The 13,638-nt window shown below is 41.9% G+C and overlaps 1 protein-coding gene across 5 annotated transcripts in view; it reads left to right on the top strand.

Annotated features, from left to right (window-relative positions):
• NAV2 (neuron navigator 2) overlaps positions 1-13,638 on the top strand; it is a 365,925-nt gene that overhangs the window by 168,275 nt on the left and 184,012 nt on the right. The gene's annotated exons all lie outside the window — the stretch shown is intronic.

Here is a 13,638-nt window from a genome sequence, read left to right as displayed (position 1 = left end):
CTGCCCCTAATACTCTGCACTGTACAACTGACATACTGCCCCTAATACTCTGCACTGTACAACTGACATACTACCCCTAATACTGTGCAACTGACATACTGCCCCTAATACTCTGCACTGTACAACTGACATACTGCCCCTAATACTCTGCACTGTACAACTGACATACTGCCCCTAATACTTTACAGTGCTACACTCTTAACTACTGACGTACCCTAATCCTCTGGGTTCATAGATATTATCAGTTTTGTCCGGCCAGTGTTTTTTTGTCAGTGTGCACTGGTCCGGCGTCCATAGCTGGACTGGAAAATGCTGCATATAACGTCCAGGATCACAACTGATACCACCAGACGCAGGACTGTTCCCAAAGGAAATTATAGGATCAGTTTTCTCATCAGTTTTGGCAGCTTCCTACTACGCTGGAGTGAATCATGATGGGATATATGTGAAGGGGCCGCACTGTACAACTGACTAACATGTTGTGCACTGGACGTCATATAAAGCCCATCCCTAGTGTTCTGCACTGAGAAACTGATCTAATAAACCTGTCCATAAAGCTCTACACTGGCATACTAACCCAAATGTTCTGCACTGCCAAGATACATACCAGTGATGAATACATTACATGTCAAGCCCATCCATAATGCTCTATGCTTTACAGGCAGCCTACTGACCCTAAAGCTCTGCACTCAAGAACTGACCTAATAACTGTCTATCTATCTATCTATCTATCTATCTATCTATCTATCTATCTATCTATCTATCTATCTATCTATCTATCTATCTATCTATCTATCTATCTATCTATCTATCTATCTATCTATCTATCTATCTATCTATCTATCTATCTATCTCATATCTATCTCATATCTATCTCATATCTATCTATCTATCTATCTATCTATCTATCTATCTATCTATCTATCTATCTATCTATCTATCTATCTATCTATCTATCTATCTATCTATCTATCTATCTCATATCTATCTATCTATCTCATATCTATCTATCTAATATCTATCTATCTATCTATCTATCTATCTATCTATCTATCTATCTATCTATCTATCTATCTATCTATCTATCTATCTATCTATCTATCTATCTATCTATCTATCTCATATCTATCTATCTATCTATCTATCTATCTATCTATCTATCTATCTATCTATCTATCTATCTATCTATCTATCTATCTATCTATCTATCTATCTATCTCATATCTATCTATCTCATATCTATCTATCTATCTCATATCTATCTATCTATCTATCTATCTATCTATCTATCTATCTATCTCATATCTATCTATCTATCTCATATCTATCTATCGATCTCATATCTATCTATCTCATATCTATCTATCTATCTATCTATCTATCTATCTATCTATCTATCTATCTATCTATCTATCTATCTATCTATCTATCTATCTATCTATCTATCTATCTCATATGTCTATCTACTGGAGCATTTAATTATGTCTAGTAAATGTAAGAGGCGATACATTATTATCCTGCCGGGGGAGATGGATGCTATTAAGCATAGAGTTTTATTTGTTTAAATGACAGCGTGCATTTAAATACCAACCATACATTTAGATGGATATATATATACACACACATGCATGCAGAAGGCGGCTCGTAATGTGATTGATCGCAGAGGGTCTTGACTCTGCTACTATGGAAACCACATTCACAATACTCTTCAGAGGGGAATTTATTTATAACTTGTGGTGTTGGCTACAGAATCCATTATCAGGAGCCCAAGAATCTCCGAGATCGTTCTTAGAAATATAATAAGACCAAATGTAGCTCACAAAGGATGTGGCCAGGTCTACTGTCGCCTGTACCTTTCGGAGCCTTCATACAACGTCATTAAGACCGAACCGTAACCCTTAAGAGGGTCTTCAAAGGAGTTTTCTCAAAAATAAGGTCAATGTTGCATTAAGAAATGGAAACGGGCATAGTCTGCAGCAACCACTAGGGGGAGCCCAAGAGCATATGATATAGAATTCAAACCCAATAATAATAAAGTATGCAGTCAGCTCCAAAGCTCCCCCTAGTGGTGACTACAGGCAATAATCATGTAACTCTCTATAGCAATGCAAGGGATTTGGAGCTCTGTATTAGAAGTACGGACAATAATTATATCCTTTTCTGGGAAAGCTGGGTGACAACTAGTTAGGGGATCTGTCTTGTCATTCAGAGATATGGAGAAGATATCACAGTATTGCTAGTTGGGCGACAACATTTATGGGAGCTCTACTGATGGCCATATAGGTTGTCACCCAGCTTTCCCAGTAAGAGATGTTACTAACAAGCAAGCTATGCGTTATAGCCTGTGGTCTGCTGATGGATAATCCGAGCGGCCCCTGGAGAGTTTCATTATTGGAGATCTCCTGTAACTCGTGATAGAAAGGCCGATAATAGCAGATAATAATGTTATGGAAATTCTAGACAATTCTTTACAATATTTTGCAAACTTGAAATACCCGTTAAGGTCATAACCGCAGTAAATAGTTATATAAATGCACATAAATATCTTCAATGTTGTTTTTGCCTGTTTGACTTTCTCAGGTGGAGCAGAACTTGTTGTGACCTGCAGCGCTGTGTGTGTGTGTACCTCTGCTTTATCTGTACATTTGCCTATTATTTAAATATATCCATGACAACGGTGTAAACAGACGCCAGATTGTCCTGCGGGCTCCAGTCTCTACCAATATTTATATTCTGAGGTTCAGTGCATTATGATGGGGATCAGGGACAGCGTGTGAGCGGCGCCGATGTAGAAATGCGCACACGTGTGTAAGCCTGATGCGTGTTCATAATGTCACAATATATATGGCAACAGAGCTAAAAATATACGGCCCCCTGTAATGTCCTCGTAAGTCTTCACTTAATTCAGGAGTCCGGAAAAGCTGGGTGACGCTGACGTCAGCCATGTTGCTTTTCGCCCAGCTCTCCCTGAGTCCGATGTTACTAAGACTTCATTCACATTATGGCTCCATGTAGGATCAAAAACTGGATCAGATCCTGTCACAGGAATGTAGAAAAATCCCAAAGTTTTATCATGTAACTCTATGTTAGGATAAGCTGGAGATTTGGAGCTTTGTGTCAGGCAAATTGATTAAACCCAGGACCCCAAGTGATAAATTACAACATTACTGAACCCCCATGGTGCCCATATGATGCCAACAAAAATATATACCCTGGCTGGCCGGGTATGCTGGCACTTGTAGTCCACCAGTGGTTGGAGCGTCCTTTAGTGCCACAGAAATGTCATGATGCAGTCTGTGTGGTTTCAGACTCCTCCTCGAATCCCAAACTTGTGCCGACCCCCCCTACACCTGTCCATATACTCTGCCCCCCAGGAATGACATTCATACGTTGGCAGCCGCGATTATCCATTTTCCTAGTGCGTCCACACGCTTTGCATTCTGGGAGTCTGGCACCAGCTGGGGCCCCGCCACTGAGTTTTATTGTGTGTGACTATTTGACTAGGGGATTGGGTAACTGTTCTGTTTACGTCTTTTTTTTCACTGGCGGTGCGATTGACGTAGTCTAGAACCAGTTTCCTTAAAGCGACGGTACTCTTGGCTACTTTTACTGCTGCCACCTGTGGGCCCCAGACGTAGGACAGGGAGAACGCGGCAGACCCTTCATTTCATGGGCAGAGAGTCTTTTTGGCACGGTTTACATAATGTAAATGTCCGACTTGTCTGTGTATTATTAGACGTGAACCGCGGGCACATTCTGTAATAGGAAACTGCCTTTCCCTTCACGCTCCGCTGGAAGCGGCTCAAACACTTTTACCATTCGCAATCCTCTATTTTTAACTTTTGCCTTTTACTTTTTGTCCAATTTATGGGAAACTTCAGCGATCTGAGTGTTGTAGTTATTTACTGTCGTACGTCAGGCCTGATGCATCCGTCCAATGGAGGGGGAGGGGGGATTCCAGGAATAAGATGACTTATGGCCGCCGAATCACTGGAACATTTCTAACTCTGTGTGCACCTACACGATGCGGCCGAGCCGCGGTAATCGCACGCTGTGAAGTTCACGCGTTTTATGTGCTTCACCTGTACTTTCTGTGAACCTGTAGCAGTTTGCGGTAAGCTGCGTGCGGTATTTGCCATCCGGTTCTCGGCCAAGAGGCAATTACTGCAGCTCGGTTACGTCATATGCGGGCACCCTTCAAGGATTTTTAGGAGGGGGAGTGCACTAAAATGAAAGTTTTTATATGAATAAATCTTAAAAGAAATCTCCAGACAAAACCGATTCATGTCTAGTGCAGGGCCTGAAGGGGCGGAGCATGACAACTGTCTTTCATGTTCTTTGAAATCCTGTGTCATGCTCCGCCCCCTGGGGCCCTGCACTGGGCATAACAACAGTGAATAAGTTTGCCTGGAGTGTATGTTTGCCATTTTCAATATATATGCTTGCCGTCAGTGAATGGGAACATTCTGGTTTACATCCAAAGGATAAGACTCGTACAGACCTATTACTTTTCACAGCTGAGGGTCTGTTACAATTGTAATAAAACTTTTTTGTTATCTACCTTTGATGGGAACATAGGATGAAAAAGAGGTGACAACCCTTACCACGGGAGGACACACAGCCTAAAAATGTCTTACTTCAAAGTTAACACGGCTAGAAGACCTAAGGTGGTTTTACATGGCCGGATTTCCTGGCCGGTATCGAGTGCAAATCGACATTATATCACGTAGATTGGCGCTCATTTACATGGAGCAATGGTTGGACTGTTTGGGGACGGGTTTATTCGATCGTTCGTTCCCATCTGTTTACACGGGGAGTTGCGCTGCTGACAAGCGACCATTTTTTTGACCACATAGATGCGATCAGATGCGTTACGAGCGTCCGCTTGTTTGTTGGCGGTTTACATGGAGCGATGATTGGGAACGAGCGTTTGTAGGGGCGCTGGTTCGCCGGATTATTGTCCCGAGTATGCAGGGAGAATGAAGACACGTTGGCGGCTCGACAGCTCGGTGAAGACGGCTCCTCAGATCTTCCCTGCTGTCACTTTAGGTTTCTATGTCGCTGCCGTTCTTCTCTGTAGGTGAATTACCCTTCATGGGTGAAGTGCAGACCTCCGCCTGAACGTGTATAGAAGTGACAACTTAGTGACATGCGGCTGAGCACAAGTGACTCTAATCCCAGTTCTTGCTGTTCCTTGAGATGCAAATGACTTCACATTTCCAAGAAAGTTTTGAAGCTGCGGCGCCTTTGATGCAGTCGTATGAAATGATGGGAGAGTTCAAGCCCCGGGGACAACTTTACCAGCAGGAGATCCAGAACATATGGAGCCGGCACTTTCACAAGCCAAAAAAAATATCACCTTACAAATAGAAATTCGTGTTATTTTTCCTACAGTTTCAGGGGGTTAAAAATCCCCAGTAAATAGAATCCAGCCATTTTTTAGTTATTTCTGGGCGAGCTGGGTGAACACCAATATGTCCTCCATTACACCTCCCACAAGGGTTGTCACCCGGCTTTCCCCAAATTCTGAATAGCAAATCAATCTAGTAAACCATCCCCTGCTCCCATTGGTTTGTACAGTGGATAATAAAGGGATAGATGAAATACTGTGGGATTTAGGAAGAACTTTCATAGGGATCAGTGGAAAACAACCCCAAAATGTTGGCGCCTCCAGCAAATTTCTGGGTGCGTTGTCTACCTGGCGGCTGTGGTTTGTTGGTTGGCACCATATAAATAATTGCTATTACTCTTTAGTGTGTAAGTAATCGTTACTCTGTATCACCACGTGGTTCCTGCACGTCTACGTCCTATGGTTAGGGGGCTTATCGGGTCTGTTCAGGTCACGCTGAGCTCCCATCCTGACAGGCGTCACCTCTACTTACCCTCCTGGAAGAAATACTCCAGGAATAAGGACGCGCACCTTCACCGAGAGTCACGCTGGGTTCTAGGCTAAATTGATGGCGAAGTGTCAGGAGAAGACGCGACAGACGAGAATCCTAGAAATGGAATGAGCAGCATGGGCCCACAGTAAAGGCCGGGTTCACGCGCTAAGATTTGATGCAGGTCCAACTTTCACATTTTTAGATGGAGAGTTTTCTATTCTGCTGTTATCTTCTTCTCATAAAAGTTTGCAGGGTGAGAACCGTTAGTAGTTGCAATCACAGGACCCATAGGGGTTGTTACCCAACTTTGCACAGAATCTGAGTGACCTATAAATCTTCACTGTAATACAGTTTACTGCAATGGCTGTGTCAGTCTTCACTGTAGTTCTGGCATTGTATTCAGGGCCAGGATAAACAAAGCTTTTGTTCCCTCCAGGATAGCACTGCTGTGTATGGACCCTGAAGCAAACGACAGAGCGTTAAATACTCATTGTTATCTGTGTCCTTCTACAATCTATGGGGCTTTCACAGGAACGCCGCCGTTTGTAGCCATAAATGCGTCTGTGATACATCAGTCACTTATAAAAGCAGAAAACCAATAGAGATAAAATCTTTTCTTCATTAATTGCTGATTAGTTTGCGGTTTTCTCAGAAGACTTTGCAGATGTTCGCCACGGTTTAGACTTCCTGCTTTGATGGTTGGTTGTGACGCAGACGAATGTCACGAATACTTTGGTTGTGCTGAGTTACTGCAATCTTGTGTCGTGTGTACGAGGATGTAAGAAACCTTATTAATATATACAATTAACTATGTGACTGACGTGAGATACAAACCACATAATATCAAGCCGCCATTAAAGGCTATGAATATATATGATCACCTGTTTATCTATATAACACCAACATATTTCATAGCGCTGTGCAGAGATTGTCACCATTCACCTCAGCCCTGTCACTAAAAAAGGGGCTCACAATGTAAATGTCTCTATCTCAAACACACACTACATTACATTACATTAGTAATCCTGTATTATACTCCAGAGCTGAAATCACTATTCTGCTGGTGGAGTCACTGTGTACATTACTTATCCTGTACTGATCCGGAGTTATATCCTGTATTATACTCCAGAGCTGCACTCACTATTCTGCTGGTGGAGTCACTGTGTACATTACTTATCCTGTACTGATCCGGAGTTATATCCTGTATTATACTCCAGAGCTGCACTCACTATTCTGCTGGTGGAGTCACTGTGCACATACATAACATTACTTATCCTGTACTGATCCTGAGTTATATCCTTTATTATACTCCAGAGCTGCGCTCACTATTCTGCTGGTGGGGTCACTGTGTACATACATTACATTACTTATCCTGTACTGATCCTGAGTTATATCCTGTATTATACTCCAGAGCTGCACTCACTATTCTGCTGGTGGAGTCACTGTGTACATACATTACATTACTTATCCTGTACTGATCCTGAGCTATATCCTGTATGATACTCCAGAGCTGCACTCACTATTCTGCTGGTGGAGTCACTGTGTACATACATTACATTACTTATCCTGTACTGATCCTGAGTTACATCCTGTATTATACTCCAGAGCGGCACTCACTATTCTGCTGGTGGAGTCACTGTGTACATACATTACATTACTTATCCTGTACTGATCCTGAGTTACATCCTGTATTATACTCCAGAGCTGCACTCACTATTCTGCTGGTGTAGTCACTGTGTACATACATGACATATCCTGTACTGATCCTGAGTTACATCCTGTATTATACTCCAGAGCTGCACTCACTATTCTGCTAGTGGAGTCACTGTGTACATACATTACATTACTCATCCTGTACTGATCCTGAATTATATCCTGTATTATACTCCAGAGCTGCACTCGCTATTCTGCTGGTGGAGTCACTGTGTACATACATTACATTACTTATCCTGTACTGATCCGGAGTTATATCCTGTATTATACTCCAGAGCTGCACTCACTATATATATGGGACGCCTCCTGATGGTGATTCATGTCACGGTACCATCTTTGTAACTGGACAGTCTGGTGTTTGACCCACCTACCCATCTCTTGCAGAACAAAAGGGACTTGTGGTCCCCCGGCTGCTTTTCCCTTTTCTTGTTTGCTAATGTGGAGGTCTATGAGGAGAGGAAGCTTTGTCCGGGTTCACACTAGCCATGAAGAAGAATAATGGAACAACCTAATATGGGCCCCTTTTCTACATGGGCCCTATAGCAGCCGCCATTTCTGGATCTGTGGTATGATCTAGATATTTATTATGTGCTTACAATAAAATATTTGGCGACCATACTGTGCCCTATTATAAGGCTTCACCCCCGCCTGAGACAATCATGGAAATAGTGAAGCCCGGCCAATTCTCTCCTCTCTCCTCATCCATCTTGCTGCATTATGCGGCCCCCCAGTGTGTGATAGATTTATTTATGGACATGGAGCGTTATTAGAGTTGGCATCGCCCCCCGTCTTCACTCATGTAATGCTCGCCTTAATGACCCCTCTGCGCTGGTGTCAGGCGATTATAAAGCAGCGCTGCACATGGGTCCCACTGGCGGGGCTGAGGGCTATTGTGGCTGGCTCGCCCTTTAATGAAATCATAGACAGTGTGCGTACGAGGGCGACATTCACCCAGAGCTGCCACCAGTCAGACCAGAATAATTTAATTAATCCAGTAAAAGTCATGCTGGCAGAATCATGCAGATCGTCCTCAGCAATGTTAATGGGAATAATACAGTGGAGTGTAAGGCTGGCATAGGGGGCACATAGAGGGGTGGCACTGATCCACCAGGAAAGAAGGCCCAAGGTTCGTCCGCGCCATCTTTCTTCCCTTTTAATAGGTCAGGATGGGCGACCCTTAGACTGGTTTCCTCTCGGGTTGCTCTAAGGGGAGCTCCGTGCAAGCTTCACTCTGCCCATGGGAACGATAGACGGTTCTAGCCGGCCCGCCAGCACATTCTTAGTCACCATAGCAGCTTCACCGTTGCCTCTACGGTTCACGTGCCAGAATATGATGTCTATGGCCATGTTCACACAGCGCATTTACATGCGTATATTGCGCACCAAAATATGCACGGAAACCGCTTCCAAAATAATGTTCCAGATCTGTAAATGGTGGAATTTTCTGTGTTTCGCGGTTTCATTGATGGGGATTAGTTTGCGTGCGGATCCTCTGCGGTTTTAGCTGCTTAACCGCGGCAGAAATTTGAGGGTCAGCCCAGAATTTCAGCTGCAGATTCTCAAAGTAAATTAGCGACTGATTTTTCCGCTGGAAGAATCTGACGTCTGAACTATTCGTGAGAGCGGCAATCACATGGAAGAAGGATCGGACGTGTTGGATTTTGTTTTCCCTGATGATAAACACGACCAAGGTGACTGCCGGCTCCTCACGCCCCCTCATGTGTTGGATCTGTGTCAGTGGCTTTGTAATGCCCAATGTCAAGAGGAAGGATATGTCCGTGATGATGTCTGATGCACGCAATGGTGATTCTATGATAATGGCACAAATCGCGACAAATGTCTTCAATTGGCACACGTGGCGTGACCTCTCGCTAGCCGGGGACACATTTCTCTTCTCTTTACCACCTGATGAGTGAACATTTATACCAAATAATTCAATTTAAAAAAAATGGCGCATATCTTTTTATTGCTCTTCTTAGCCACACCCTTTTTTACACACAATAGACGTGAAAGGTTTCTAAAACACAAAGTAAATTTGACACGTGCCGTGTCCTTCACTAAATCAGGTCTTTAGTAGTGTCACCAGTTTACCCCGACCGGCTGCCAATAATCTGCATTATGTCCTGATATTATTTGCATTATGTCCTCGTAATCTGCATTATATCCTCATATAATATGCTTTATGTCCTCATATAATCTGCATAATGTCCTGATATAATATGCTTTATGTCCCGATATAATCCGCATTATGTCCTGATATAATATGCTTTATGTCCTGATATAATCTGCATTATGTCCTGATATAATCTGCATTATGTCCTGATATAATCTGCATTATGTCCTGATATAATCTGCATTATGTCCTCATATAATCTGCATTATGTCCTCATATAATCTGCATTATGTCCTGATATAATCTGCATTATGTCCTGATATATTCTGCATTATGTCCTCATATAATCTGCATTATGTCCTGATATAATCTGCATTATGTCCTGATATAATCTGCATTATGTCCTCATATAATCTGCATTATGTCCTCATATATTCTGCATTATGTCCTCATATAATCTGCATTATGTCCTGATATAATCTGCATTATGTCCTCATATAATCTGCATTATGTCCTGATATAATCTGCATTATGTCCTCATATAATCTGCATTATGTCCTCATATATTCTGCATTATGTCCTCATATAATCTGCATTATGTCCTCATATAATCTGCATTATGTCCTCATATAATCTGCATTATGTCCTCATATAATCTGCATTATGTCCTCATATAATCTGCATTATGTCCTGATATAATCTGCATTATGTCCTCATATAATCTGCATTATGTCCTGATATAATCTGATTATGTCCTGATATATTTTGCATTATGTCCTGATATATTCTGCATTATGTCCTGATATATTCTGCATTATGTCCTCATATAATCTGCATTATGTCCTGATATATTCTGCATTATGTCCTGATATATTCTGCATTATGTCCTCATATAATCTGCATTATGTCCTGATATATTCTTCATTATGTCCTGATATATTCTGCATTATGTCCTGATATAATCTGCATTATGTCCTGATATAATATGCATTATGTCCTCATATAATCTGCATTATGACCTGATATATTCTGCATTATGTCCTCATATAATCTGAATAATGTCCTCATATAATCTGCATTATGTCCTCATATATTCTGCATTATCTCCTCGTCCACCATATAACCACATCCCGATCTAGGGATCCGCTTTGAATCCCATTCACTGTGTAAATCGTATATCCCTGTGTTGACAATATAATCTATTTTGTTCGGCCGCAGAGTATTTCAGCATTTTTCGCAGATTTGTGTTCTAGTAGTTGTCATGTTTTATGATCCCTCATATCTGCAGCTGTGAACATGACTTTCTAGAAAGCGCCTTGAATATTCATCCTCTCTGTGTCAGCGTTGGGTGATAATACGGAGTGCAGGTTTCGTGTGTCTTGGATATTGGCGCCACCTTGTGGCTAGTGGCGGAAACAATCCATTCCCACATGAAAGAAGCCCTTAGAAAATAAACGTTATTTAGGTGTCTTAGGTAACTATTTGTGATAAAGCCGCGGTATAGATCTATACAGAGACAGAGAGTCTTGGATAGTGGTGTCCAACCTGTGGCTCTCTAGTTGATGTGAGTCTATGAGGGTTTATTTTTTGCGGAATAATTTGAAGTTTTATTGATACCATTAGGGGTACATATAATTTATTGGCACATTTTTATCCATTTTTCTTAAGGTGGAATAAAAAAAAAACCAAAGAACGCAAATCCACCATCATTGTTTTATCCTTTTTACGCCATGCGGGTTATATAATAAATTCTCTTTTTTATTGTACGGGTCGTTACGATTGCAGCGGTACCAAATATATATTTTTTGTTAAGGTGACCATTAAAAAAAATTTATGTAAAAAAGGGGTTTATTTATTTGTATTTTTTGAGCGGTTGATACATTTTCAACTTTATTAAAGACTACGTACACCTTTTTGAAAGCGATTTTTTTTTTTTAAAGGCCTATCAGTGTGTTTTTTGCAACTTTATTATTAGTTTTTATTAAAAATTATTTTTACTTTTTGAGATACAGATGCTCTGTATACAGAATATAGAGCGTCTGTATCTCAAAAAATGTAAAATAATTTTTAATAAAAACGAATTATAAACTTGCACAAAACGCACGGATAGGCCTTTTTATATAAAAAAAAATGCTTTGTTTTTTGTTTATACATGAAACTGCGAACCTTTGGGATATTTATTACTCCACAGCATTATTGCCTGTCCGTGTTACAAGCCCATGGAATATCCTAATAAGCAGATACTGATGGCAGACCTAGGAGCCTTTGCCACGGTAACCCATCTGCAAGTGACAAAGTAGACCCCCTCACGCGGCCAAACACCTTAGATGCTGCAGTTGCTACTGACCATGGCATCTGAGTGGTTAAACTGCCTGGATTGGAGTTCTCGCCGATCCCGGGAGTTGCGGCAAGTGCCCAGCTGTGTATTACATTCGGAGGCTGTGAACCTGTACAGAGCCAGGCTGAGAGGATCTACTCACACGAAGCAGTCAAATTACTTTATTACAACAAAATCACAGAAAAACGCTGCAGTTTTTGTGAGATTACGGCAAAACCTTAACCTTTTGCTACAGTTTCGCAGTAATCGCGACATGTGAATCCACTCATACATTGTAGCAAACTGGGCAGATTGATGCCACTACCGCTGATGTGTTCAGCTCACAGAGCATTGTCTAGACTAGATACAATTGTAGCCACTCCTCAGTGGGAGCAGGACTAGTTATGTACAGCTTTGCTGTCTCTGAATGTAAAGAAGAGTGTTCTCATTCACTGACAGCAAACAAACATCTTGAATATGTGCCGTCAGGTTGGAGTCATTTCTTCAAAGTATCCAGCGTTCTGTCTGTGTCTTCAGGCTCCTCGATGTCGTGTTCGTGGTTTCTGGGATTTCTCTGAGCCGCTTCCAGACAGGATCCGTTGATCTCAGCCGTTACATTACACAATCCATTTACAGTTCGGACTTTCCCCCTCAATTGCCGTTTTCTTGGAGTTCAGAGAAGTCGTTATTAAGAATCATTTACTTTGGAGATCTTTCCAGATATTCCTCCTCTTCTGGCAGCTGAAATCCTATAAGAAGTTTGCACAATCTTCACACCTTTGGTCTGAGTTTCCTTAAAACATTAACAAATATTCTGAACCTTGAAGAATCGGCCTCATTCAGAAGTCGCTGCCAAATCCGGGGAAAACAAACCAGATCCGTGCGTCTAAAAAATACAAATCCGACTTCTGTATGTTTATGAAAATCAAATAAACAGGGAGCGAGGGCGGAAGATTCCAGACGTAACGGCCCTTTTACACCGGCAATGAGTGTTCTATGAACGCTTGTGTGCCCGATAATTGCCAAAATGTTTTAAGGGAATACACAAATTTCATTAGAAGGGAGTAGAGATGACGGTGGTGATGTGAAGACTGGTCCCCCCAACACTAAACCCCCCTGTCCCTGCACACACTGGAACGACCGTTCCATGTACAGGAATTAAAGATGGATGAACAGTCGGCGACCAAGGCTGCATGCACTTTGTTTCTCCAGCTTGGAATTTATCATGGGGGTCTTTCTCTAAGGCCAGGACTAGACTCCGACCTCATGTACGCGACCCCAGCCGGAGACAAATAGCATCATGTCCAATACTTAAATACAGCGGCCCCATTCCCTTTTCTTGTATTTTATGCCAATCTTGCATTAAAATGCGACCCCTGAGCGTCTCCGTGTGATGGACGCACGTTAATTGAGACTAAGTGAGGGAGATTTACAAAGCAAAATGCGCCAGAATTCTGGTCAAAAATTAGGTTACAATCGTGTGCCCAGTTTATGAGGTGTTTTTAGACCCTTTTTTCACCTTACTAAACAGTATTAAGTGGTTCGGAAAAGGGGGCGTGGCAAAGAGGAGTCATTAAATGCGGCAGATTTATTAACCATGTGCGCCTTTCTTT

This window comes from Rhinoderma darwinii, chromosome 9, assembly GCF_050947455.1.
Source record: "Rhinoderma darwinii isolate aRhiDar2 chromosome 9, aRhiDar2.hap1, whole genome shotgun sequence".
Taxonomy (NCBI): domain Eukaryota; kingdom Metazoa; phylum Chordata; class Amphibia; order Anura; family Rhinodermatidae; genus Rhinoderma; species Rhinoderma darwinii.
Note: the sequence above shows the minus strand (reverse complement) of the source record. Positions and strands in the feature narration are given on the sequence as shown.